General features: G+C 40.3%; 1 protein-coding gene and 1 long non-coding RNA gene across 6 annotated transcripts in view; one reads left to right on the top strand and one right to left on the bottom strand.

Annotated features, from left to right (window-relative positions):
• The window catches only part of MIPOL1 (mirror-image polydactyly 1), a 168358-nt gene extending 145932 nt beyond the window's left edge, over nt 1–22426 (bottom strand). Inside the window, exons 1-2 of one of the 5 annotated variants that reach the window (XM_026051822.1) lie at nt 15864–15894; nt 15546–15689 (exon numbers count right to left, since the gene is read on the bottom strand). The gene's annotated coding sequence lies outside the window, so the exon portion shown is untranslated. The other 4 variants (XM_026051823.1, XM_026051824.1, XM_026051821.1 and 1 more) reach the window with 4 other exon arrangements.
• Nucleotides 22427–23290: 864 nt separating this feature from the next.
• Nucleotides 23291–23960, top strand: LOC112958068. Its single transcript, XR_003251336.1, has 2 exons — nt 23291–23396; nt 23475–23960. It is a non-coding gene; the product is annotated as an uncharacterized LOC112958068 (long non-coding RNA).
• The last annotated feature ends 2788 nt before the right edge of the window (nt 23961–26748 follow it).

The following is a 26748-nucleotide window of genomic DNA, read 5'->3' as shown; positions in this document are numbered from 1 at the left end:
ATATCTCTTTCTATACAGTTCACAACTGCTCCTCTCCTTGCCCTTGTTGAAACTGTTGTCTTCTGAAAGAACTAATGAAAGCGAAATACAGAATAGCAACCAAATCAGCACTACATCCTCATGGTCACGAGGAGCATGTTATGTTGACAAGAACACGGCCAGCAGATCAAGGGAAATGATTATTCCCCTCTGCTAGGCACTTACGAGAACACAGCCTGGACCAAAGCAAATCCTGCAGAACATCATCAAGATGAGCAGGGGGTTGAAGCATTTGACTTTATAATAGAGAGGCTGAAAGAGCTGAGTTTGTCAGCTTTAAGAAGAGAAGGCTAAATGGGCTTTTTAATCAGTTTCAGCTACCTGTGATTAGAAAGGAGGCAGACGGACTCTTTTCTCAGAGACAAAAAAAATTCTAGGTATCATCTTAAGAAAAAAAAAAATCTTTCACAATGTGTAGTCCAAATGCTAGGACAAGTTGTTCAGAGGAGATATTTTGCAAATAGTCAAGCCTCATTTGGGTATCACTCTCACCTAACATCAGAGATAGCCATGGGCTGAACTGGAGCACAAACTAGACAACCATCACAAGTCTCTTCCATATTTTATTATTCTAATGGATTACAGCAAGACAAATATACTGAAGCTGSTATCCATATAATGCACTAAAATTCTGAAATGCTTTCTGCTTTACAGGATAGAACTACAGAATAGCAGATAGTCTGTGGGAAAAACAGTACGACACCATCAAGGAAGACCCARCGTAACAGCATGGAAAAATACAGATGAGAAGGACATGCTGCAGCAAGGGTACCAGTCCAGCATTTGGAGAATTTGTCTGGTACACCACACTTCTTTCCCCTCCAGGTTGCTATATGTTTGGAACATATGATTTGCTCAACATCTAGCAAGGAGCCAAATYGCATCACTGATATATATTTCATCTGACTTTTTGAAAGCATTTGCTTTAAGGCCCACAAATCCCTGAAAACCAAAAGAACAGCAAAAACAAATATACATAAGAAAAAGTCACTTACAACAGAAGTAGCCTCAAAGCTGCCTTTGAAAGTGATTTAAGAAACATATGAAAATAGTCTCTCTATTTGCAAAGTTAACTGTGAAATACATTGAAAACTTCARATTTTCTAAATCCCCAAATCCTAAATTCCATTACCAAAATAAAAAGTGATCCTAGATTTTACCAYACAAGTCACAGAATATCATATACCTATAAAAGAGAACAACTATTTAGTACCAGAATCATAGGGCATCAGTATACACAAYAACATTAAGCAGAAGTGATATTTCTCCTGTCAACAGCTTCCCAGCTTGATAGTTTAGCTGACTTCAGAGACAGAAAATGCAGGGCGGTAACAACAGCACTGAAGCACAGAACGTCTCAGTTCATCCAGCCCATTTACACTTCTCAAAGTACTGTCGAACAGTCTCTTTCCCCCTCATAACAGCAAATGCATTCCAAATATAAACAGGCCATAAAGCCGTCCCAATATCCACCCCATGGTTAGGGCTGAACATGCAGAAGCCCAACCTCTGCACGTGCAGAAGTCTGCCAACCATTCAAGCTCCAGTACTGTGGGCAGGAAAGGAGAGAAGTCCTTAGATTTCACAGGGAGGTTGAGATACCCAATTATAAATCATACTGTTCTGACCAGCATGAAAACACAAATGCTGTGATAAATTAATACACCTAGTGCATTGGATGTACTCCAATTTTCTAACCCAATTTCAACAGCATTCAACAATGGCCAGAAACATTTAAGAGAGCAAGCTGCACCACTGCCAGTAGTCTGGGATCATCACAGAAGAACCAGATGCTCTGAGGGCAGCACAAGCCTAAGGAGATCTGCACACAAGTACTGGATGTCAGATGATTAAAACCATTAAGGACATTCAGAATTTAAAGGAAATGCAAAGAAACCCCCACACTTTCACCACCACAGAGCTTCCTACAGCTTCCTTTCCCCGCACCAACCAAGGAAGGAACAAGCTCCAAAGGAGAGTCTCCATGGAATCCAAATGAGTGGCTGGCAACAGAATGGCAAACAGGATAAGAGAGGTGTTAATAATTAACTTAAAGAAAAAAAGTTTAAAATGGCAGGTACATTTTCCACAGAAATGAATGCTTGGCTTGTGAATGAATGTCCAGAGCTTCCTAGTGAAACTGCTGCAGTTATTTSCGTTTATATTGGGAAAACAAAATATTTTTCTCTAATCCTTATTTTGGAAAATAGCCAAGGATTTGGAAAAAAAACCCTTGTAAAGCTGGAACTAACAAAAATGTTATTTCCTTTGGMCTAGCTGAAGATAACACCATCTCAGCTGTTAAATATTTGGCAGTAGTTATAAACAACTTAGAGAAGAACCTCTCTGAAAGAGAAGGGTAGAACAGCTTTAAGCACGGACAGAACCATCACATCATCCACAATGAAACCATTACTATTAACTCATTCAACATATGAAATATTTCAACATTTTTGGAAATTCACTTTTTAGGAGGAAAACATTCTCGCTCTACAGTCTTGTCATCATTTATTATGAAACACAAGACCTAATAAAGAGGCTAGAGGATATTTTATATAAAAAGCCTTACTTTGTTTAAAAAACAAAAAAATAAACACAAACCCACCCACTACGCTTTAAAGACAGGTCATTTTAAAACCTCCGTAAGGACATTAATTCAGCCAGAAACAAGAAATTTATTCAGAGTGAAGAGCTTTACAATTTCCTCTGAGGATACATACTACAAAGAGGTTCAGATACGTCTAAGCAAAAATCTCTTGTCAAATTGTTAGTAGAAGAAAAACAGAAGGTCAATATTCTTTTCTTTCTTGCAACTTCAATATGAATGTAGATATCTTATCCTAATAACGCTTTGATTCAAACCACATTTAAGACATTTTCACTGCAAGCACACCTGACCCCAGAGGTAAGAAGCAGATAGTGAGTTCGATTTCTGAGAGCTGAGACATCAGCTGAATCTTGGCCCTAGAGCAGTTACTCCTGGGCAGAACAAGATGGCTCTAAATCCATTACCCAGAGAAAGGAGGCAAAATTCTCTCTCATCACTTCKGAAACCCAGGCTGGTTTTGATGACTGCTTCCTCACACACATCTTCTTGCTGAACAGTTTGAAGCTTGTTTGTCAGAGGTTCTGGACATTACACTTCTCACTGCCTCCAAAACCCCAAAGCCTCRCATTTTATAGTAATAGCAACACTGATAAATACAACATAAAGAGAAAAGAAAATATTCGCTAAGAGTTCAAACRTTCAGAATCATATTCTGAAGTGGCGAGACTTCTAAACTCCAGGATTTTGCTTTTYATGTTGAAGGAGTACCTTACAAGGCCAGGAACTTGCACCAGGATGGCTTCTGTGCCTATACACAGCATTAAAAAAACTTCTCAATATTTTCCTATTTCACAGCAAAGCAGGARGGAGAAAAGGAGAAAGTCTTTCAGAATATTTCTTACCACATGCAACTCTTCTTTAACATTTAGTGACCCTAGGCTGGCAAAAGCAAACCTGAATATGTTTATCAAGAATTAATTATCAAGAATTATCAAGAATTAATGTAACAGCCATATTTTTCCAATAGTCATGCAACTAGGATAGAGCTCTTGCAGTAGACTTCAAGGCACTTCAATTTCTCCAAGATTTAAAGGCCATAACTAAACAACTACTTTCCTTTCCAAAAATGTATGCCAATGGATTACAAATATCCTTTCTGTTTCACCATCATCCCTGCTCTTCAGCTGAATTGTGCATCTACTGAGTAGACTGGTTTGGAAAAAGAGGCACTCTGGTAGGCTGGCAAGCTTTACCTTCTGTAATTTACCTTATTAGAAGGYGTTGATCCTGTTTGAAAAAGAGTTAAGTCTGTTTAATTTACTCAGCACATTGAAATTCACTGAGGCTGTTTTCCCTCCCTTTTTAATCAAAGATACTCACTTCAGGAAGTTAAATCTAAGAGAAAGGYAGCTTAACACCCTCCTACTAACAAACTATTCTTCCCATCATAATTTTTTAAATCATAAAACTACTAAAAAGATTTTGAAGTATTTTTGAGAACATTAGCTAATTCTTACAAACTTCTGGAGAACTGAGGTTAAACACTAGTCAATGTGTTTGACATTGAAACAAAATTCTACTTTTAYTCATTACCACATTTTGACTTGTATGAGTAAAATAGAGGGCTGCTGCAGAGGTACCAACTATCCCATAATTTGGGTAACCTGTCTGAAAGGCTAAATGGACATTATTATTGGAAAAAAGTCAAAAACATAATATTGAATGTGTTTTGATAAAGTATCTATTTTCTAAAGATATATTTGGAAAGCATATATTAGACCAAACAGAAAACAAGATACAACACATATAACTGTAAAAATACTTTGATTTGATAGTAGCCTACGTTAAATTGGTTTTAGCTTATAATTTTGTGCCATATTTTAAAAACCTCTATATAAGTTGCACAGTGAATGCTTGTCAAAAGTTTTGAAAGCAGAAACTTTTGAAATGGGAATAAAGAGAAATGTAATTTTTGCTTAATATTTAGTAACCTTCAGATACTAAGACTCCACTTCAGATCCTGAAAAAAACATTCTGGAGACAAATATTAGTCTACCACAGAATAGTGAAGAACAAAATTACATTTCAAGGGGAAAAGTATTTTAATTAGTTACCTTGTACACCTGCATAGCAGTCACCTTCAGCAGAGTGTGGGAAAAATTGTTACACCCCACAACCGTGTTTACTTTTGCTACCATAAAACTCTGAGTCCACAAAGCAGCAAGCGGAAAAGGTGGCTCAAAGCCACGTTTCTATCAACCTACTTTCATGCTACTCTATTCCAGCAAACTACACCCTTACAACACCCTTAACAGCCTGACTGTACATCACAGGATATGAAAAATCTCTTGCTACATCAATTATATTGTAATCCATGACCTTTAAGATCAAGGAATCCTTTGGGAGGGTTCCAATCTTTTGTACTGTCAGACTGAGTCCATGCCAACTATTCTGCTAGTATCACATCACAAACGAACTCATCATCATGAAAGAAATCCCATTGCATCAGAAAGGAGAAAGCAGGAACCCACTGGAAGCTTCATTTTCATATTAGTCTTCCTGAAGTTTCAGTGTTTGCCATTTCGGAAGAAAGCCCGCAACACTGAGAAGCAAACAGCAAAGACCATTTAAAACCTCCACACTTACCTAGAAGAGCTTTCCAATGACATGAGCTCAGAGCTGAGGTCAGACAAAATAGGTCAGATCTAGTTAGGGCTTTGGTCAAGTAGATGACATCTTTACATATCTATTATTTATAACCCTGGGATTCAATCATTCCAATATGAAAAAAAGCAAACAAAAAAGATATATAATATACATTACATGTTTTAGATATACTTGTGTGTGTATATATAACAGTGATGGAGCTTATTTATAATTATTTGTGATTGTGGTAGACTGAGCAGCGAGCCATTTCATTTAGCTATCCATCTGTTTTGAAATTGGGCTTGGGATTTGGTGGGGCTACATGATCTCCAGGAGTCCCTTCCAACCTCAACCATTCTGCAGCTTAGAAGGATCTCTTATTCTTAGGTCAGATGGCTACAAAAGAGAGTCAACTGAGGCAGGTAAGAATGAGCTGCTGCCTCACCAGTTTAATTTGCTTACACAAAGTTTATTCTCTGTGAGGATCTGAGACTCATTTTATTATCCTGCCAAATCTGAAAAATAAGTTTCTTTTTCCTTAAGACACCAGAAATCCATTACATATAAAAGTAATCCTCCTAGCAGAAGATGCACCTAGGTTAACCTTATCACACTTGTACACAATTCAGGTAAACGTTTTTTGCAATACAATCACCTGAATTAGCAGATATTTCACATAGCTCACCATTGTGTGTGCCAATTTGCCAATTTACCTTTGTTAAAATAGTCTAAGATAAAATAACTGAAATAATTACATTTTAAATAGTTTCTGCTACTATAAAAAAGATTATTGCATATTTTGGGATTGGATAGGATAAATGGAGAGGAGGAAAAAAGAAAAGCAATGTAAGTACTGTCTATAATTTGCAAATAATTTCTGACAATTTTCTCCACAAGTGGCTGCCTTTTCATGTGAAGATTCATAGCACAGCATAAGACCTGCATATAGTTGACATAAGGGTAAATAKGAAAGAAATTTCCTTGATTTTTAGTTTTGATAAGAATAGTGCCTTCAGATAGAAGCTTCAGTTCCATCAAAGAGCTGCAGCAGAAGAGCTGCAAATTCTCTCTCATTGTTGCAGCAAGTTCTTACTGGTTCATGCTTTTTATTTTGTCTATATCAGTAAATGGAAAAGAAATGTAACAACAACAACAGTCCTGATTGTCTGTGCAGGTGAGACTCACAAGCAGCTCTGCTTAATGAGGAGTTYCCTGCAAACACCTTCTGGATTATTTTGCTTGAAGGTGTTTATACCTACCACTGTTATTAACAGTTTTCATACATATATTTGAGATATGTGAGACACTATGAAGGGTAAAGAGGTTTCAACCTTAGCCTTTAAAAAAAGTTAGTTTGCTAAAATACCACAAAAAAAAAAAGAAACTTCAAGGAGCACATGATTTGCACGTTTCAATTAAATTTTTAGACTAGCCCTCCCCACAGTTACCCCTACCAAAAAATGTACCTGTGATTAGTTGCAAAACAGATTTCTTAAATATTCATTAGGCTATGCCAATGAACTGCATCTCAGCTTTTCTTACTTTAGAAAGTATTCCTGAATATGTATCTGTTGATAATAACATACGATCATCTTTTATTTTTAGAAATTTTTGCTCCCTTTTTCCCCCTCTCGCCCCCCCCCCCCTTCTTTTCATAGAAATTACTCAGATTTTTTCTTATTTATGAAACTTTTTCCTTTGGTCACGAACCACTTAAGAGCCCACAAAAAACTGAAGTTGCAGTAAAGGTCTATTTACGAAGAGAGAAAGGTTTCCCAAAGCTTGAMACAGAGGCTGTTGTTTTCTGATACAGAGTAACACGTTACAGAAATGGGCTCTTAAATCATGGGCCTCATACTCTGTATGTTGGATCCCATCAGCTGCAGCTCCTGTACATACAAGGCTATTTAAACAGGCCCAGTCTAATTTCTTAATGTTTTACCATCCATAGTACACTCAGTTATAGAGCTTTAACAATTTTTTAATTAATCTCTTCTCCTAAAGACATGTTAACACGGCTCTCAGTTAAAGGTGGGAGGACATCAGGAGAAAATACTCCTTTGAAAAATAAAAACAAAAAAAACCCCTCAAATCTCTATCATTATAGTGAAAGTAAAGAATATATAATAGGAATRGGTGGTTTCTTAGTTTAATTTGATCCACTATATAGTTCCCACAGAACTAATGTGTCACAACAGAAAGTGTTTCCAGCTACTGACCTTGACATTCATTAGGACCATACCGTGATTTATATTGAGAATTCCAAGCCTTTATCTGATCTTATAAATAAATGCAAAATACATAAAATAATTACCATAGTATAAAATTGAATTTTATCTCGCTGTAATCAGCTTTCGTCTATGCTACCTATAACATTAATTTTGAATTATATTCAAACACAGGAATAATTCAGGAATAATTTATTTTCAGAGTTTTCTTTATCATAACCTTAACAATCTTTTATATATATATATACACGCGCGCACACACACACACACACTCTCTCTCAGGCTTTAATTTTATCTAAGGCTTCACTCCGTAGTTGATTTTTAGGCACGTAGAAGGTATACTCTCAGAATATCTTTTCAAGAAATAAGAATACATTCCCCATTTAGCAGACCAAAATACAGTATAAAGAAACAACRGAAAAACAAAGCAAAAAAAAAGAGATAATATACACTGCATGTAAGTAACAAAAAAAATCCCTCCCCAAAAGTGGCTGATAGAAGGAATAATAAGTTATTACAAAATCTGTTAAAAACTTGTCATGACTCTTGAGAGATTCTTTGCTTCTGGAAGCTGTATTAATCAGTAACACCAGCCCTCTCTCTAGTAGACTGATATCAGTAAAAGATCAYGTAAGCTTTCAAAAGGTGAGTGAAATCCCTAACTGTGTATTCATGTAAGCAGCAACCGGATGGGTTATCTGTTGGCAGACTCTAGATTTTAATTTCAAAATTATGAAGACCTACGTCTCTTCCAAATCTTCCAGGTTTTGCCAATATAATAGTGCTGAAAATCAAGTAAAACCACCTTGCCAATGCTCAGATGAAAGCACACGAACTCCTCAAGCTGGCTGAGGAAGCTACATAGCAGCAGAGCACACACGTTGTGCCTCATTTAGCAGTGTTCACGCAAGAGCATTAAGTGCTTTGTCTAGTACTTCATCCCATGTTCTACCTTCCAGAGCAGAATTCTGGAAGTCGGCAGCTCTGGAAAATTACCAGCAGGCAGCATAGGTGTTCGTTATTACTGAAAGGGACAACCAGGGAGCTGTCTCCCATTTTCCCCATTATTAAAAGAGGCACAACGTTGAACTGAATGCCACAGTATTAGCAGCTTGCCCTAGAGATTGGCCTAAACTGGACATAGGTCTTTCAGTGGTTCATAAAACTCACTTAAGCTGATACTGTTTGGGCTTAAACTTAAGTTGCACAAACGTACCAACCTAACAGTTTCTCTTTATTCTTCTTCTAAGAAGTWATGAGTTAACACACCTTTTACAAACCATCCCCTGTGCTTTATTAGCCTACTACAYTCACAAATTGATTTCAAAGAGTCAGGTATCTCGAGCCAAGTCTCACTACCACATTGCTTCAAGCACTACCAAAAAGCAATAGCTTTAAGTAAAGCAAAAGGCCCAGGAGAAGAGAAGATAAGAAAGTTCTCTTACCAAGGAGGCAGATCCAAGCCAAGTTTGGAAAACAAAAACAAGGATGCCAGTTCAGCCATGCCATGTATACACTACACACAGTGCAGCATTAAAAAATCCTGAAGGGATTTTGATAAATAAATATGAACAGAGCTATGTAGGCTGATGGCGAAGTTGCAACTTTGCACATGTGGCAAGCAGAACTCCAGAATTGCTGCTCACCTGGATAAAAGGACAATACCAGGGCCTCATGGAGACCAGCAATGAAATTCTTTCATTTCGGCAGCAAACGAAGCCGGTCACTTGGCTTTTGTTGCTACAGGAGGAATGTCATAACCATGGTGGTCTAGTCTGCCACGAGTTAAAATAGCAGCCCAAAATGAGCGTCCCTGGGTCTGGAATGAGCATGGGTCAGGATGAGGCATGTTTAGGAAGCCGTCCCTTGAATAGCTTGTGATAAACATATGGGGAGAAAATAATATGAGGSAACAGTGTAGTTAACTGAATAATAGGTCAAAGAAAACAAACAATATTTTTGCAGCTTGGTATTTGCCTGTGCACTGCTAGTGCAACTCCATGCTTGACAGAAAAGCTATGGAGCTCTTGGTAGCTTGACAAGACAAGCTCCAAGCTTGAATGCAATGTTCAGCTTAAGGCATTAGAAAGCAGCTGATGACTGATGTGTTACTGAACAGGACAGGCTGACATTTGTTTTGAACAGGATCTCGGCTAGGATGTACTGAGAGCACTTCCCCCCACCCTGCCGAGCCTTAAACACACCAGGGGTTTTTCCAGCGAAACCCGGCTAACCCACTAAGACAAATGACCTCCTCAAACTAGTGCCGTTTAAATAAGGACATAAAAATTCATTTCCTTAAATCACACTGACACTAGCCTTCTGCAATTAAGTTACATCCAGTCCATAAAGGTATGCAACAAAAGTGGCTACTTCTCCTTTCCAAATTATTTTTAAAGTTGTAAGATAGGAAAATTAAGTGATTAAAGCAGGTTAACAAAGACCTAGTCTACAGAGAGTTTCATATATGGAAACATTAAATCATTTAGCCATTACCAAAGCTACATATATGGCATATATATTACATATATTCTTAATTGGCAAGGAAAAATTTTCAATAATATCTTCCCCGTATTATCAGATTTTGTTCAAAAAATTAGTATAAATGTTCTCCAATAGCTTTTACAAATTAAGAAAAACTGATTAATGAAAGTCCTAYAATGAAACTATACTGCAACAGGTAACTAGAGAGAGATTAAAAGCCATTAAGTCTAGCTTTAAACYGATCCAGATCTAGAAAAGTTTAATATACTAATAAATGCATGCATTTATTTTGAATATATATACACATTCACACTATTACACAATCTAAAAAATTTAAAAACTAAAAACTCATTTTAATTTTAAAATTTATTTAAAAGGAGGGGGGAGGAGATGTGCACTATTTTAACAAACGGACATATAAGCAGGAAAACAAAGAAACAAAAAACAACTTAAGAGAAGAACTGGACTCAAACCAGAATATTCTTCCTGCCATAGACTGCAAATAGCAGCTGAAGGAATGACTGAGACACATCGCCCTCTCCTTCTGGAGGAAATGATCCAACATTGTCCTACGAACAAGTTTTTTAAAAAAAGTTATTATTTTCCCCCGCAGTTGGAATCTGGGCCTTATACAGAGGGAGCTTGCAGCACTGGCCACGTTGGAGCAGCAGCAGCGCTGTCGCTCTGCACTGCAGCACGTTGACGAAGCCAAACAGGGAAGCAGAGCAGGGACTGCCCGCTTGGCATAACCTGCTGCTGAAGGGAAGCGAGAATCAAACCACCACCAAATCCATTTGAATTTCAGAAACAGCTAAATGTCACTGGAGTATAACAATTTCTATAAGCTATTGAGGCTATTTCCCTCTTAATCAGCTGCTTTACATACAATTAAATACACATCGCACCTCTGGAAGGACAGTACAGCTTATATGGTCAGACTATCTTATTTTGCAAGCTCCCCTCCCTGCTAGGCAAGATTGTCACAATTAGGGGTAATGAGCACAGCAGAAAATCTGTTCCTAGGCATGGGCAAGCTTATAAGTATATGTTGCATGCATTTTATTGCCAGTACAAAAGCGGCATTCTGGAATATGCCTTGTACTAAATGTAGCACACCTGTGTGCCTGAATGACTGTTAAATGTTGAGTATTAAAGCTTAGCACTACTCTAAAATGCATGGTACTCCATTGGGGAATGCTTATGCATACCTGTATAATATTCTTGCATTTACAACAGTAGCTGTCACCTCACTAAGAGGGCAGTGAAATTATTAGTATGGCTATGAACTTTTCCTAGGTCCACATCCCCATAGTGACATCTCCTTTCAGCTCAGCTCCCTGGAACGCGCTCCCAAGACAGAGCTACAGCCTCAGGAAACAGCCCTGTTAACAGGAGTCCCAGGTGGGGACTGGGGAAGCCCAGGGAAAAGGGCCAGTAATAAGATTCAGCCGGAAAAGCAACCACATCACAGACAAATTGAACTGAAAACAAACCCACAAATCACAAGCACTGAACTGCTCCCCACAGCATTGGGGGTTCCCTTGGAAAGAGCACTAGAAGAGCATCAGCATTTACTGAACCTAGTATTGTGCCCAACAGTGGCTTTCTCTGGTATTAAAACTGAGGTTTGTGGAACATTTACTTTTGTTTTAAAAGCAACTGCAAATGGCTATTTTTTCCAGTGACTGTTGCCATCACCACTGTTGAAACTGAGAATCCCAAACACCCACAGGGACTGGCAAAAGGCAGGTACCAGTTATCCCGAGTATTGATGCTCGTGTTCTCCTTCCTGAACTTTCACCTTTTAAAGCAAGATAGAAAGAAGTCCAGACCCTTTCCAAACACCGGCTTTTGAGGTGTTAAACTGCACAGGCTTGCAAGAGATACTAAGAGAGCTCAGAAGCTAAGACATATTTAAGCCATAAAAGCCTCAGGGACCTCAAAGCAGTCTCGCACAGAAGAGTGCAGTTGCCCTGGTATTCCTCCTCCCCATCCYATTTGCATTCAGAAGCCACTCAGACCTTCCCAGCCAGTCGCTGCGTTATCGCTGATCGATACAGCRGATCACAAGTCTCTGCACAATGTAATTTGTGGCATTTTTGCCCGAGTTCTTTAAAGGGCTCAGCTCCACTAAGTTCTTTCCCCCAATTAATGCGACAGATTAACAATGACAATAAATAGAAATGAAATCTCAGTTTACTTTAAAGGCAATCATGAGCAGGTCTTTGAGGAGCCCTGAGCAGCCAGGTGAAAAAAAACTATTAATTCTGCTTATAACATAGTCTGGAATTAAATTGTTTGGCTACCTATCTGAGATATTTTGAAGCTAAAGACAATTCTGGATACTAGAGCAGTTCTGAATTCCACCAGAACTAGAATGCATGGTCCATAAGCCAACTAGATTATATTATCTCCTCGCATCACTCAGGGATGGTACCTTTGGAGCAATTTTTTTTTTTTTTTTTACCCCCCCCAACAGTTTTGTTGTTTACAGCAACAAAAAGCCCACAGTAAGATGGACATTTCCTACCAGGGTTCTTCAGAATGGGAAGTTCCTTCAGTAACTGTTTTGGTTTGCCTGCCCTCACTGAAGTGTGCCAGTCTTGCCCCTTGCTAACTACTCTGGTAGTTAGGGCAGCCCTAYGCTTTCCTCCCAGCTCATTAAACTAATGAAACATTTTGACCTCTCCCTTGCCTGTCACAACATACCACACGTTGAAGCAGCTGTCTCAACCTTAGCAAAGCCTATTTCTATAGCCTGCAACACTCCATTTTCACTTCCTAGGCCTGTTATTGTATGAAATGGAATCTCTTTGTTAAGATTTAACCTAAAAATGCTCTGGTTCTTCACAAAACTTCTCACRATTCCTGGTCACACATTTCTACCTTTTTCCCTATGTCAAAATATCAGACCTCATTATAATCTCCACTATGAAGGACTTCTTGCATTTCTCTCCCAAATGTTTCATGTGCTATTTATGATCCGAATGGCTCCCAGATGAAGAGCTGTTGCTGCATAGGGCAGGCTGCACACACGGGTGGGCTCGAYTCTTTGCAGACAAAGGCCTAATTCTACTGATGCATCAAGCCATGAAAAGGTTGCTCCTCAGTTATTTTTCAGGGGGTTCTCCATTTATTGGCAGGCACAATTCTTCTTTTAGAAAAAAAAGAAATGTTAAGACCAAGAAGTTAAATGAAGTTTTGAATATTCCCTCTCCCCACCAATAACTTTTAATACACCCAACCTGTTAATACTTTCACTCATCTCACGTTTCATAATAGCAAAAGAAGAGCTTGATAATCTAAGTGTAAACTGTCCTCAGAATGCAACTTTCAGGGCAGTGGAGCTTTTCATCTCTACTCCGTTTTACTGAAAGTTTTCCTTTTTACTCACACTCTTCCTCAAACAGTTCAGTTCTGTCTCCTTTCAAAGGMCATGCTCCTCTAACACAGACATGGGCTGAAACTTTTTAAGATGTATTTAAATTTACAACATTTGAGTGGCATAAAACTATTACTATATGAACACTCAAAACAAATCTTTATACTCTTTTTTTTGTGCCGGTATCTCTGCTTCTGGCACTATACTGGCTTTTACACTTGTCCAAATACCACACATTTCACCTTGCTTCAGGTACACAGTACTTCTACCATTGCACCGTCCTGCACAACATCCCTAGCATCATTATGTTTAAACACATATATACACATACACACAGAGCTGATGTATGAAAAAAAGGCTCACAGCTATTACTAAACACTTGAAACTCTAGTGCTTTTTCCATCACTCATTCAGGCAATAACCGCTTGATTTTTCAGTTGGGGAAAAGCAGGTTGAGATAGTTGACCTTTTTATGTTCATCTAACTCCTTTCCTCCAGCACCTTCACTTTTTCTGTGTTTTCTTCAGTATTAGTGGGATTTCTCTCCACATTACAAGGTAAAGCCCACACCACAAGATCAACTTTCATAGCAGAATTCTAATTGCTCTGTCAGGGTTAGTTYGGGGTTTTCCAAATTACCAAATATTTTGGCCAGGTATCTGATCTCTTTTCCTCAAAACTGCAAGCTGGTGTGAGCTTTTAGCCCTAACTAATTTTTCCTCCATACCTTTGTGGGTTTTTTTCATCCTATTTAAAAAAATACATTGTTCATCTGTTTCACGGATGGACTTCAGAACACATCAGACATTTTAACCCAGTTGTACAAAGAGGCTGACTATCCACAGCTCGCCTAAAGAAAACATTYCCAAAGAATCTTCCAGAATTACTTCAGACTGCAACTTAGGACTCCTAYATACTCTCCAGGTACATTTACAATCAGTAGTAATGACAATTTTAGCTTTGGGATATGAGGTACTGTACAAAGTTGTTAGAGCAGCACAGCTGGGACTCACCCTTCCCGTTGCTTTGAAATGCAAACTTCACTCACTTGGAAGTTCAAATAAGAAATGCTGTGTATTTGTTATACAATAATACTGTACAGGTTACCATCACAGAAAAGTTCTAATTGACAAATCAGTTCTAATCACAATTTGAATATTAATCACARTTTGACAAATTAGTCAAAATAATTCTGCTTTGATCACAAGGATTACACTGTGCAAATTGTGARTATGCAAGATGAGCTTCAGAGGATTTTAGACTTTGTGAACTGGGCCATCCAACAGTTTTCAATATCCAAAAATATAGTGCAAAAAGCATTAGTAGCTACAGTTAGCAGTAGCAGAAAAACAAAMCAAGCCCCCAAAATATGAGAACACAAAACCAACCTCCAAGCTTAAGCTTCAAGTTTACAAAGCAGAGGGCTCTCAAGAGCTTCCCACACACTGTTTTCGATGTTTGAAGTCAAAATTTCTCTAACAACTACGAGATSACCCCAGAAGTCACTCAAGGGGAAAATGCCTTATGCACCAGGCTGCTCAAGCAAGTGGTCACGTCCTCAATAGTCTAACCTGGATCAGTGCCCTAAGCCTCTGAACATGGGGTCACTGCCTTAATTCGTGCATTCAGTATTAAAACATTAATTTTAAAACCACATTCCACTATGACATAAATAAAACATACTGCAGGTACTCCCCATACACACCGTTCAGCAGGGTCGCCGGTGGCACAAGGCTCCATCTAGTGTTAGCGACAATAAATACCCACATACAGAAACAATTATCTGCATAGCAATTCTCCAGCATTCTCAAAAAAAAAAAAAAAAAAATCTATCTCCAAACACAGACCTAAAAGCCCACATTTTTTCCCTAGAAAGAAAATCCCCAGAAGAATCAACATACTCTGCTTTCCTGGTCCTCTTGCAAAACTTCATTGCTCCTCCTTCAAGCCACCAAATAAGCAAATGGAGGTAATTCAGGAAAAAAAAAGTGTTAATTGTTTAATATTAATTACAGGTGATTTTCACTTTACTCAGAAAAATGAATTCCTCAAACATACAGAAGTGGAAATGCTTCAGTAGAAGCCAGTCAGTGGTCATCACCCACAGTCTAGTGGCCGCAGCTCATGTAGCTAGGGCACCTCTAACTTCAAMGGTTAATTGGGCAACTGCTGCCATGTTACATATAGCATTAAYGAAATCCAACTCTTTCACTCTCACCTTATTCACTTCACTCTGTCTTCAGMCCGTACATGGTAGCAAAACGCCATGATATTTCTTTTCTTCTACAAGTTCCTCTGTGTTCATCAGTCAACCATGTTCCATACAAACTCATGCCACAGAACAGGGTCCACAGCCTGGACCCTGCACAGCACAGCAGAACTAGTTAAAACTAGTTTTAAACAAGCTTACCAAAGTCAACATACAGCAACAGCTCACATAGCTACAATCATGCCCAGAGAGCAAGGGCCAACCCAATGGCCCACCGGACACCGCATCTCTGTCCTGCAAGACACAGTTATGGCTATCAGCAGCTACCTTGAAGACTGAACACAGGAACAACAGGGAAGAAAAATGAAATAGCCTTTGCTCTACTTATACAGCTGGCAGTGGTAAGAGATAAAGGAAATTCAATGAGAAACACCTGGAAGCAAGCAGCAGCCAGGGGCAGCAAGGAAGCAGGAATGGGGAGTAACAAAGCACAGGCACTGCAGAATATCCTTTGCACCTGTGGAAAAGAAGGAGAACGGGAAGCTCAATCTGTTTTACTTGTGGCCCTGTTGATCCACCTTTTTCCAGTTTTGTTTGTCCCTTAATGCTAGCTGAAGATATTAGTGGACAAGTATCCTACACTTGCAGTGGTAGAAGAGCTGTCTAATATCACAGAGTAAGAACAAAATGCTTCTCCCCCCTCCCATCCTTAAGACACGAAGGAAAAGAAAATTCTACTTCTTAAAGATGAGCTTTTTATTTCCCAAAATTTAATCAAAATGTATTTTGAAGTACAGCTGAAAATACCTATAGGACTGCTCGTATCTCTTTAAGAAATGATGACATCAGCACAGACTATAATTAACAAGGATATAGGTGTGGAATCACATCCTTTTTCATCATATGCAGTCAGGTGCAAAGAGAAGAGCTTAACTTCAAGATTCTTGTGGTCTAATAAAAATAAATATCACTGCAAGCAGAGCGAAGAATGTAGCTTTATTAAATGCTATTTGGTTTTCTTCACATACAGGTCATGTAAACTGAGATATTTAACTAATTCAAGATGCAATTTTATCCTATCTTGAATGGCTGACATTATCAGCAACTCATAGTATCCTGATAAATAGCAAAAAATAAGGCATAACAGAAAAAAAAGTCATGCAACATGTTTGAAAGTAGCTTTAAAGCTGAAGGGCTTTCTTGTATCACTTACCTAATACTATTCACAATAAAGAAAATCAACATCAGAAAACATTTTTATGGCTCTGTTGGGGAGATAACTTCACTAGCCTCTAAATTACTCTTTATAAAGCCTATTTCAGCTGCTGTTCAACTAAAAGGGTTCACTTATGCTAGTATATTCTTATCTGCCCAATGGATACAACCTAGTTTCCAAATAACATACAGGAAGCATTGAGATTCTGATTTATGAACCATAATCAACTAAACGTCTAATTCAAACCTTTCTAAAATCAGTCTCTCACATTCAGGATTTTGAAGGATAACTTTTATATGAAGTCCATACTAGTAGCTGGTGTTTTGTGGGTTTTTTTCCATATGTTACAAATAGCTCCTTTTCCCATCATAAGAGGAAGAAACAAGCACTGCAAAAATATAAAATTATGATGTAAGAAAACAAACCTTAACTTTAACAGGGAAAATAAAACAGTGTCTGTCAAAATTTGTCTAAGCTTCCAACAAATGTCTTAGAATTGTGCCTTTCAGAAACACACAAATCTTGCAAAACTCAAYAGATAGTGTCACTTGAAGGCATTTTGGCCCATACCAATCCTGTATCATTCAGGGATAAACAGTGAAAATGGAACAGCCCAGTGTTTAAGCCTGGGCACAGTATGCCAGGTGTGTCTGGTTATAAGACATCCTGAAGAACAAGGAAAAGTTCTGTTTGGTTTTCCTCTTGCTGAGCAAGGTGATGAAGAAAGCAGCCGTTCCCACTACCYACCTGCATAACCTTCCTTTGATGCCAAGGATTAGCAGGTAAATTTTTCTTCAGTTTCCTTGAAGACAACCTGTGGAGTGACACAACAGCTCCCTGCTTAGAAAACGATGATGGGAAGCAAATAAGTCCTGCCACCTCACTAGTTAAAAGGAAAGGAATCAAGGGTTTTAAGCCAGAGGAGGGCAAATTAAGGACACATACAACACTCTCTCTGCTCCTATAGCTCAAACTGAGTAAGTTTCCAGCCATAATTATTATTACTTCTTTCTGATTTAAAAAAAAAAAACAACTGTGATTTATATTCTCTATAGGTTCTTCTATAGAAGATGAAGGTTATTAGAACTTCTATAAATAAGGGTTCTTCTCTTCCAGTTGTTCTCTACAAGAAGAAAAGGTAGTGTTGGGTTTTAAGTAGGAATATGCATCTAAAATAAAAAGCTAGAAAAGACAGTATTATCTTTAAAGGCAGCTTTTTTTTTCCTTTCAGTTACTGTAAGACCTGAAATATAGGCATTACTTTAAAGATGGTCAGAAAACTTTCAACATAGAGATTTTCCTGGAAGTCTGATAATGCCTTTTCCTTCATTAAACGGGAGACACCAAAGCCCAAATTGTTCATTGCATTGAACCCTTCTAAATATGGAAGCTATATTCTAAAATTCTGATGTGACATTGCAAGATTGCTTCTAGGGCTGTAATTGCACATATATATACACAATCACACCACAGATACACATGAGGAAAACCATCTTTCTTGTGCTTTTATCTACATCTCATATAACTGATTAACACATACAGTCCAACTGTAATTCAAAGAATTTTTAAAAATCAGAGCTGCACTTGAGAAAAGATTAATTTTGCCTTTGTAAAAGCAATACTAATAACTTGATGATGGTTACATATAGTATATCCAACCTATACCAAGCAGGAGTGACAATATCCAGTCGGGACATGGCAATATGACAAATACCTTCAATGCATTTCACCATCTAACCTCTCTCTGAGGTCACAGGTCCAGCTGTTCATTTTAAAATATATATAATCTTATATAACATTCATGCTCACAACTAAATATCGCTATTGAAAGAAACCAAGTATCTAAAAAAAAAAAAAAATTGACATCACTATTTTTAATAGTATTGAAATGGGCAGCAGAATGTCTTAGAATAATTTTCTGATTATCCTCATCATTCTCATTCTTTAGTTACACTCATACAGAAATGATATTTTCTGCTAAATAAGCCTATCTTTTTGCTGGTCAATTTAGCCTCTAAACTGGAAATTAATGTATAAGGCATAGGGAAAACAACCGACACCACCAGTATATGCTACAGTTTTATTTCCTATCAGACCTAAGAAGCAAGAATGGTTCTGTTTTCTGCTGACCCCTGCTGACAACTTTAGACTTAGCAAAGGGAAGAGGTCAAATATAAATTTGGAACTATAATACAGGAAGATACATATAGCAGAGCTCATTGCTCTCAAAGGAGACATTAAACATGCTTTGGAAAGCTTTATATCTTTTAATCAAGTCAATGTAAGCTCAGTGCCCCTTGTTAAATTGACTGAAATTCTCGCTCTGCTATAACAGATTCTCACACAAACACCCGTATCTACACTCACAAACACATACAACCAGGAAACTGTTCCAGCAATACGAATGTCAACTTGTAAAGAGGATATTTAAGTTGGATATTTAAGGTATAAGTTACTAGACCCGTGTATTTTTAGAAGACTATTAAAAATTCAGTCTGCTTGCTTCAATTACACGGATCTGAATCCACATTAAATGCTCCCTGAATAGAGCATAAGAGCTTTTTCAGACCAGTTCAGATAGAAATACAACTATGTTCTCGCTCTACAAATTTTGAAAGGAACTGCCACCTGCTTCTTCCAAGGAACTAATCAATAACGAAACATTTTAATCCTTCTTTGTCCTAATACTATATTACTGAAGCAGATTAGATTTTTCACTTAACATTTAAATTAGAGCATGTATATCTAGAATATGACTATTTAAATGAATATATAACTCAAAGATCAAATTCCATCTTCAACAGATTTACATAAAAAGAAAGGATAACATTTGTCTACCAGCATGTTATGTGGATTTCCTCAACTCAATTTACTATGGATTTTGTGAYGCAAAAATTAGTGCCCTCCAGGAACTGAACTCATTACCAATTACTTTTTCCAAACCTACAGCACAATCCCATGTTGTTTCAACCAGGGGAAGTTTCACTATCCAGTTAAAGGCAAGCTGGATCTGTGTCCCAGTTTGCTATTCTAGAGTCCATACATCTGTATYGTAAATACTGCTGGACTTCTTTCCAATAAGGAAAAAGTCATTCTTAARTATTCTATTCCCTGCTAAAAGAGAGAGCAACATTTTGATAATAACTGTAATTGTACACAAACCACCATCAGAATTAGATATCTTTTTCCAATGTGAACTTTCGGACTAGCTTTCCACAACAAAAACGGCAAACACTAATTCTGCTGGGATTCAGTCTTTTTCTTTTAAATTGTAAGTTTAAAATTTTGAAAAAGAAAAAGGAGCGCGCAAGAGAGACACAATGATCTACATCCTGAAAGTGAAGCCTTACAAGCAGCTATTTSTTATGAATCCGCGAAGGGCTCCCTTCTCTTTGTGACAGGTTGACACAAGCAGAGCTGCARCTGCAACAAAGTGTCAGCTGCAGCTCCGATTGAGCAGATTCCCTTCCCTATYCCGGAGTAAGACTTTAAATACTGAAGGGTAAGTACAGATGTGAGCTGGCAAGTCCCAAAACAATGTATAGGGCTATTTTCTTTTAAAAGAAGTTGCCCCTATGTGAAAAGGTTTAATTACCTGTTTAGCGTGGTGCCACGTGTTGGATGTTTTGGGAGGCAAGACCACATGCCCCCCCACACACACTACTCTGTTGCTCTTACCTAACCCCCAGAAGCACCTKCTGCCCAACTCTCAGGGAGAGCTCAGCCAGCCCCCCCTCATCCAGGGAGCTCCTTTCCATACGCTTGTGCTGGAGGAGCACTGGCGCGCAAACAAAAAAAAGGAACAAGCAACACAAGTGTTTTGGTGGTCAACATAAAACTCGACTTTCACAATTAATTTTTCCCAATAATCAACTGAACCACTGAGATTTAACATCTCTGGAAAGCAAGAAATAGGTTAGACAATATCTTTGATGAGGCTCAGCCAAGCATAATGGTGTCCTATAAATAAGAATCTATTTTCATAGGTAGTTGACGTTCAGCAACATACAGAGGAATATCTTGAACAACACAGACAGTGCTGTGACAGACATCTGCTCACCATCTACTTAAGCCGTCATGTTTCTGTTACTTGTGCTGGGGATAGTATCTGCAAGATAAATGAAGTGAATCTAAACAAACAGTGAAAGAAGCCTAACTAGTTATCATGTGAAAAGCAGGGGTAGAAATTTTTAAATCTCATCTGCTACCCACTGCTTTGGAARAAAACAGTTTCTATTACAAACTGTAATGGGAAACAAGAAACAAAGTACTTGCTAAAAGCACAGTTACATCACCACTAGTAACTACACCAAGGGTGYATATAGAAGGAACCCCTTACGAAAAATATGGGAGTACATAATTTCCCTGACTATGAATTTTTTGTTTGGAGCCCTGCCAGTCTGCACACTTAGAAGAAAAGTAGACAAAACATCTAATATTAGCCAAAAAGCATCCTGGAGAGCAATGGCTATTCTGCTACYCTGTCTTCTCTTTGCAGGCAGATTTGCCAAGTTCTGAGCCAGCTGTGACACCCTAGGAGGGTCTTCCCTCCTAATGACAGGCTGCAGCAGGGACCGTAGCAGAGACCCAGAGCTTTACAACCCACCAAATAAGGGCAGCCGCTACCCCTGCTTTCTCAAACCCTGTGCACATTATTTACCTCCCAGCCCCTGCCTTCCCTTTCTGTATCGCAACTAGCCCTGAAGTAACTTCTCCTTAGCTAGGGGGCCCGGAGAAGCCTTTGCACTTTCAGGAGGCTGAAGGCGGTGCTGATGACTGCCCCCCTGAAGGGCAGCAGAGCCCCTAACCATCCTGCTCCTGTACTGTTCAGTTTCACCTGTCTGTTTCACAAGGAGGGCTTTGGGTTGAATTTTGTGCACTGCAATAAAAATAAGAAAGAAGGTAAGACTAGCACCCAAAACTAAGCCGTAACAGTTAAAATGTTAACTCTTGCAGAAACTTCAAAAGCTTCAAAAACGAAATATTAAAGTTAGCACCAGTGTACTTAAAGACACAGAACATTAGGTTGGTGAATTCTGCCTAAATCAGAGTTTTATCTTCCCAACAACCAAGAACTGGCGCTCAAGGACAAACACACATACAAGGCAAGTCTAACGCAGGGTTCTCCGGGTACATTCCCACAAGCTCCACAATTTGCAAACCTGTAATTTGCTGTGCAAGCAATGGTATCTCCATCATTAACTGACTCATCCTCCATGTAACTTCCATATAAACCATACTAACTTAAGCCCACCCTAATAGAGCTCTGCTGCCTTCTCAGCATATGAATATATATATATATGTACACACACTCACACACACATATACATATTAAAAAGAAACCACCCTGCTGCTGGACACTCTCAGTTCTCAGACTAAGGGCCAGCAGCTTCTGCAATGTGTAGCTCACAGCACCCCAAACCCTTGCAGCGGTACCTGGGTCCCCATCACCGCTGCTCTACGAGCACCTCAACAGCGTGTCCGATCAAACAGGCACTGCTCTTCAAGCTGCCCCGCACCGCCAGGCTGTTGCTCTCGTGCACATTTTGCCTACGAGGACCGAGCCTACAGGCAGCACCCTGTAACGCATTCAAGTCAGGCAGGTAAGAAACTTACTGCTGTTAGAAGCTGCGGTACAGAACTTGTTGGGACTTCTTAACCGTTTTAAACCATAGCGGCTCAAAAGAACTTTATTTTGGTAACTTTCAAACGCACTGCGAGCGYCCGCCGGGGCCTGTTTCCAGCCGGCGGCAGCAGCGATCCCGCACCGGCCTCCTCGGAGGCGGCCTTCGGGCGGGCTCCCTCCCGGCGCCCGGCGCCCCGCGCGGTGCTGCCGCCTCCTGGCAGGGCTGCGCGGTCCCCGCGAAGCCCCCGTGAAGCTGCGGGGGCTCCCGGCACGCGGAGGCAGCGCCGTGCGCGGCTCCCGGGGCGCAGGGCCGGCGCCGAGGGGCGGCTGTTGGGAGCGGGGAGGGGGGTGCTGCGCAGCCGTTAACGGCCGCTAGCGGCCGGGCCGCCCGCCGGAGCACGCGGCGGGGCAGGGGCGCCGGGGGCGGGGCCCGCAGTGGGGCCGAGCTCGCGCAACGGGCGCCCCGAGCGGCCGCGCAGCGCGGCGCCCCGTTACCCGGGGGCGCCCCGTTACCTGCGCGCTGCTCCCCGCGGGCCGCGCCGCGCCGCGCCGGGCCGCCCGGGCGGCTGCTCCACAACAAAGCGCTGCGGGCGGGCGGGCCCTGCGGCCGGGGGCTGGCCCGGCCCGCGCGGGGGCGGCGCTGCGGCCCGTGTCCCGGCGCGCGGCTCCGGGGCCAGCGCGGCCTGCGGGGCGGCCACGGGCCCCGGGGATGAGGGTGGTCCCGCGAGCGCGGCCAGGGCTCCCGTGGGCCCCTCTCGCAAGGCCGGTGCCGGCCCGGGCTGCTGCAAGAGCCCCCCGTGCCCCTGGCTGTGGGAAGAGGCCGGATAGGCACGGGAATAAGCCTGGAAGGGCCCGGGRAAATGGGAGCAGCAGGGATGCAGGGAGAATCCAGGGTGATGCGGGATATAGGGGAGAAACGTTCAGCACAGCAGCTTGTGCTGCAGCGAGCGGCTTGGAAAGAGTCCTGTGAGCAGCACAGCAAAGTGCTTGTCTTTCAGGGAGCAGATGTTATATAGAAGTATATAGCACTTCTGTATACTTTGAATAATATTTTAGATTATGCCGTAATTTTTAATATGAATATTCTTTGTTGCAGTATCACCTTTTGCAGAAATCAAATCTAAGCAACTGCAGTCCTTCACTGTATGATCATCTCCAAACGCTTCTTACTGCCGAGCTGCTCCTGCAAGTTCCCCAGAATTCGGAATTTTCCCTATGTCTCTGGAACCAAAGAAAAAAGTTCCAGCATCTGCTTTTTTGATGATACAGAACACCGGAGACCTGATGATAGCGCTGTATTTATTGAGCAGCCGCCTCAGAGAGGAAAGCCAAGGGAACTAATGCAAATGTTAATGAAACATTGAAGTTGAGATTTTAATTACTTAAAGGTCAGCACATTCAAAGTTTATTAGTTTAAGGGAGTCGCTCTGTATTCCCAGATCTCTACACTGCTTTTATATATATCAAGGAGTTGAAGTTACTGTTTATTTGCTGATGCCTGCAAAGAATTCAAGTTGTACCTGAAAGTTTTTCTTCTTATTACAACCACAGTATTTTAGTAATTTGTCGACAATTTTGCATATATGTGTAATGTAATACACATTATATATACATTATTACCTATACATTACATATACATTAATATACATATAATGTACATCACAGCAGGAATTAAAACCTCCTTTTTATTTCCTAATGTATCTTCTAAATAATCTAAGGCTACATTTTCTTTCAGCCATGGAATCTCTCTTCAGTTGGCCAAGTTGTTGCTATGTTATCTCAAAAGACACTTTGCAAAATAACATTTCAGAATAGAATTGTGACTTCATGAATAAACTTTCTAAAAACATTTTATCGACTCTTGGCTTTCAAGTGCTAAGTCATGTGCAATTTTTTTTCTCAAAACAGGAAAATGTGTTTGGAAGGTTTGACAAATGATTCCTTGGGGGAGCTGGGGGGGGAAAGAGGGCCTGCTTAGAGGATGGGAACTCTATAGTTTCAAAACTTTATGCAAAAAAACCCCACTCGTAGCCTCTTGCACTTTTCTCTCTCAAAATGCCCATCTAAAAATCATTGTTTAACATCTGTAGGGGACAAAAAAATAAAAAGAAAAATTCTTTGCCACTGAATGAGCTGGACAATTAAATAAGATTCATTTTGTTTTTAATAGGTTTTCATTGTTTTGCTTAATTTCCTTCCAGCCTCTTTCTCCCAGCCTAACAGTGACCTCTTTATTTCTTTCCGTCCAGCGCTGTATTTTGAAAGCACTCTTATGCAACAGTATCTGAAACAACTTTTTTTTGGCTGCACTGCATTCTACTTTTATGAAATAAATAATGGTATTTTAATCCCAGTTAACTTTGGGAATTTGCATCTTCCCTGTCCTGGTTGTTTTTGAGTACTTTCACTTTCTTCACAGTGGATTTTTCCTCTTCCTGTTAACATTTATCTTCCTGTCTAATGTAACACCCATTATATTAGAGGAACAGAAGTGATATTACTAGAATAAAGGCAGATTTCTCATGTGCCTTAAAGGTACCTTTCCAGCAAAGGTAGATGAGAAAAAAGAGTAGATATTTTCTTTAACTCTATTATACCACATCAAATCTTACAGTCGGGATCACAGCATAAAGTGATGTCCTGGTTGTGTGGACACAGAAATCTTTTTTTTTTCAGGTTCTAGTAAGCAAAGTTAAAAAATAAGGATCATAGAATCACTATTTTCTTTCCTTTTGAAAAGCTTCCAGCAAATCTAGCTTCCTAGCTCTGTTTCAAGATTCCCAAAACCACACCCAGTATTCCGCATCACTTTGAGGATAATATAAAGTATTTCTGATTCAAAATAAATACCCTTGTCTGTGCTAACACAGTAGCAAGAAAAAAAAACTTTTAAATTTCAAATTATTTATGTGACCAATGAAAAATATACTTTTGTACCTTATTGAAAAAACATTTTATTACATCTATTTTAACAAGCATGTCCTAGAGATCAACAGCAGCTGTTTTCTCCCACAAACAGTGGTGTCAAGCTTGCATATAAGTAAAAACAGTACATATGTGCTAGCACCGGCCTAGAACAGGCCTTTGGCTGTTCTCTCTCTGGCCCTGAGGATGTTCTGCCATGGTGTGTTTTACATCCATCCATATGGCTAAACTGTCCTCCTCATGAGCAGGGGAGCCTCATTTTACAATGACTCTGGGGAATGGGCCATGCCAAGACCCTAGACCAGTAGTCGGGCATTTTCGGAAAAGTATTTTGTTGACCTAGGTCAAAGCCATGCCAGGGACCATCCAGAGGAGGAGGGATTGTGTCCTGGAGCTGGAGACCGTGTCCTGGCACTGCTCACTTTACTATGACAAAGCCAATGGATCTGACTAACAGATTAATGAAATATGCAATCCAAGCTGTGGTGAGAAGGACCTCAGACTCCTGGTGGACAAAGTCCAAAGGTTTGTAAGAGAATTTGACCAAGAGCCAGGAATGTGCCCCTGTGACCAAGAAAGCCAATGGTATTGTGGATTGCGTTAGGAAGAGCATTGCTAGTGGGCTGAGGAAGGCAGTCCTCCAGCTCTGCTCAGTCCTCATGAGGTTGCATCTGGAGTCCCGTGTCCAGACCTGGCTTCCCCAGTACAGGAGAGACATGGAGCTACTGCAGTGAGTCCAGTGAAGGACTTCTAAGATGCTTAAGCATTCGGAGCATCCCTTATATGAGGAAAGGCTGAGATAGCTGGGCCTGTTCAGGCTGGACAAGACCTGAGGGAGGATCTAATCAATGTGTATAATTATCTCAGGGGAAAGGGTAGAGATGATGGAGCTGGGCTGTTCTCACCTATACTGGTGATTGGACGAGAGGCAACAGGCACAAATTGAAACATGTGAAGTTCTGTCTCAACACGAGGAAAAATATTTTTACTGTGAGTGTGACTGAGCACTGAGACAGGTTGTCCAGTGAATCTGTGGAACCTTCAGACTTGGAGACACTCAGATTGAGGACATGATCCTGGGCAACGTGCTGCAGGTGACTCTGTCTGAGCAAGGGGGCTGTGCTACCTCTCCAGAGGTGCCTTCCAAACGACCATCCTCACTCTGTGAAGAAACACTCGTGTCCCTGAAACACTGAAGAGCTGGCATCAAAGCCTGGAGCATAAGAGAACAACATACTTCAGAGAGGGAGCAGGGGAGCCTGGGGTGCTTCCTGGGGGCATTCCTGGATACTTCCCAGAGAACCCACGTGGGCGTTACTTGGCTCTTGGCGGTGGTGGGAGGCAGGCGAGCCACAGAGGTGGCACAAGCCCAGCAAGGCCGGCCCGGGCCCAAGGAGGTGACGGGCTGTGCCCGGCCATGGGCAGCTCGGCCTCCCTGCCCGAGC

This window comes from Nothoprocta perdicaria, unplaced genomic scaffold (assembly GCF_003342845.1).
Source record: "Nothoprocta perdicaria isolate Ctin4 unplaced genomic scaffold, notPer1 scaffold_8, whole genome shotgun sequence".
In the NCBI taxonomy this organism is placed as follows: domain Eukaryota; kingdom Metazoa; phylum Chordata; class Aves; order Tinamiformes; family Tinamidae; genus Nothoprocta; species Nothoprocta perdicaria.
Note: the sequence above shows the minus strand (reverse complement) of the source record. Positions and strands in the feature narration are given on the sequence as shown.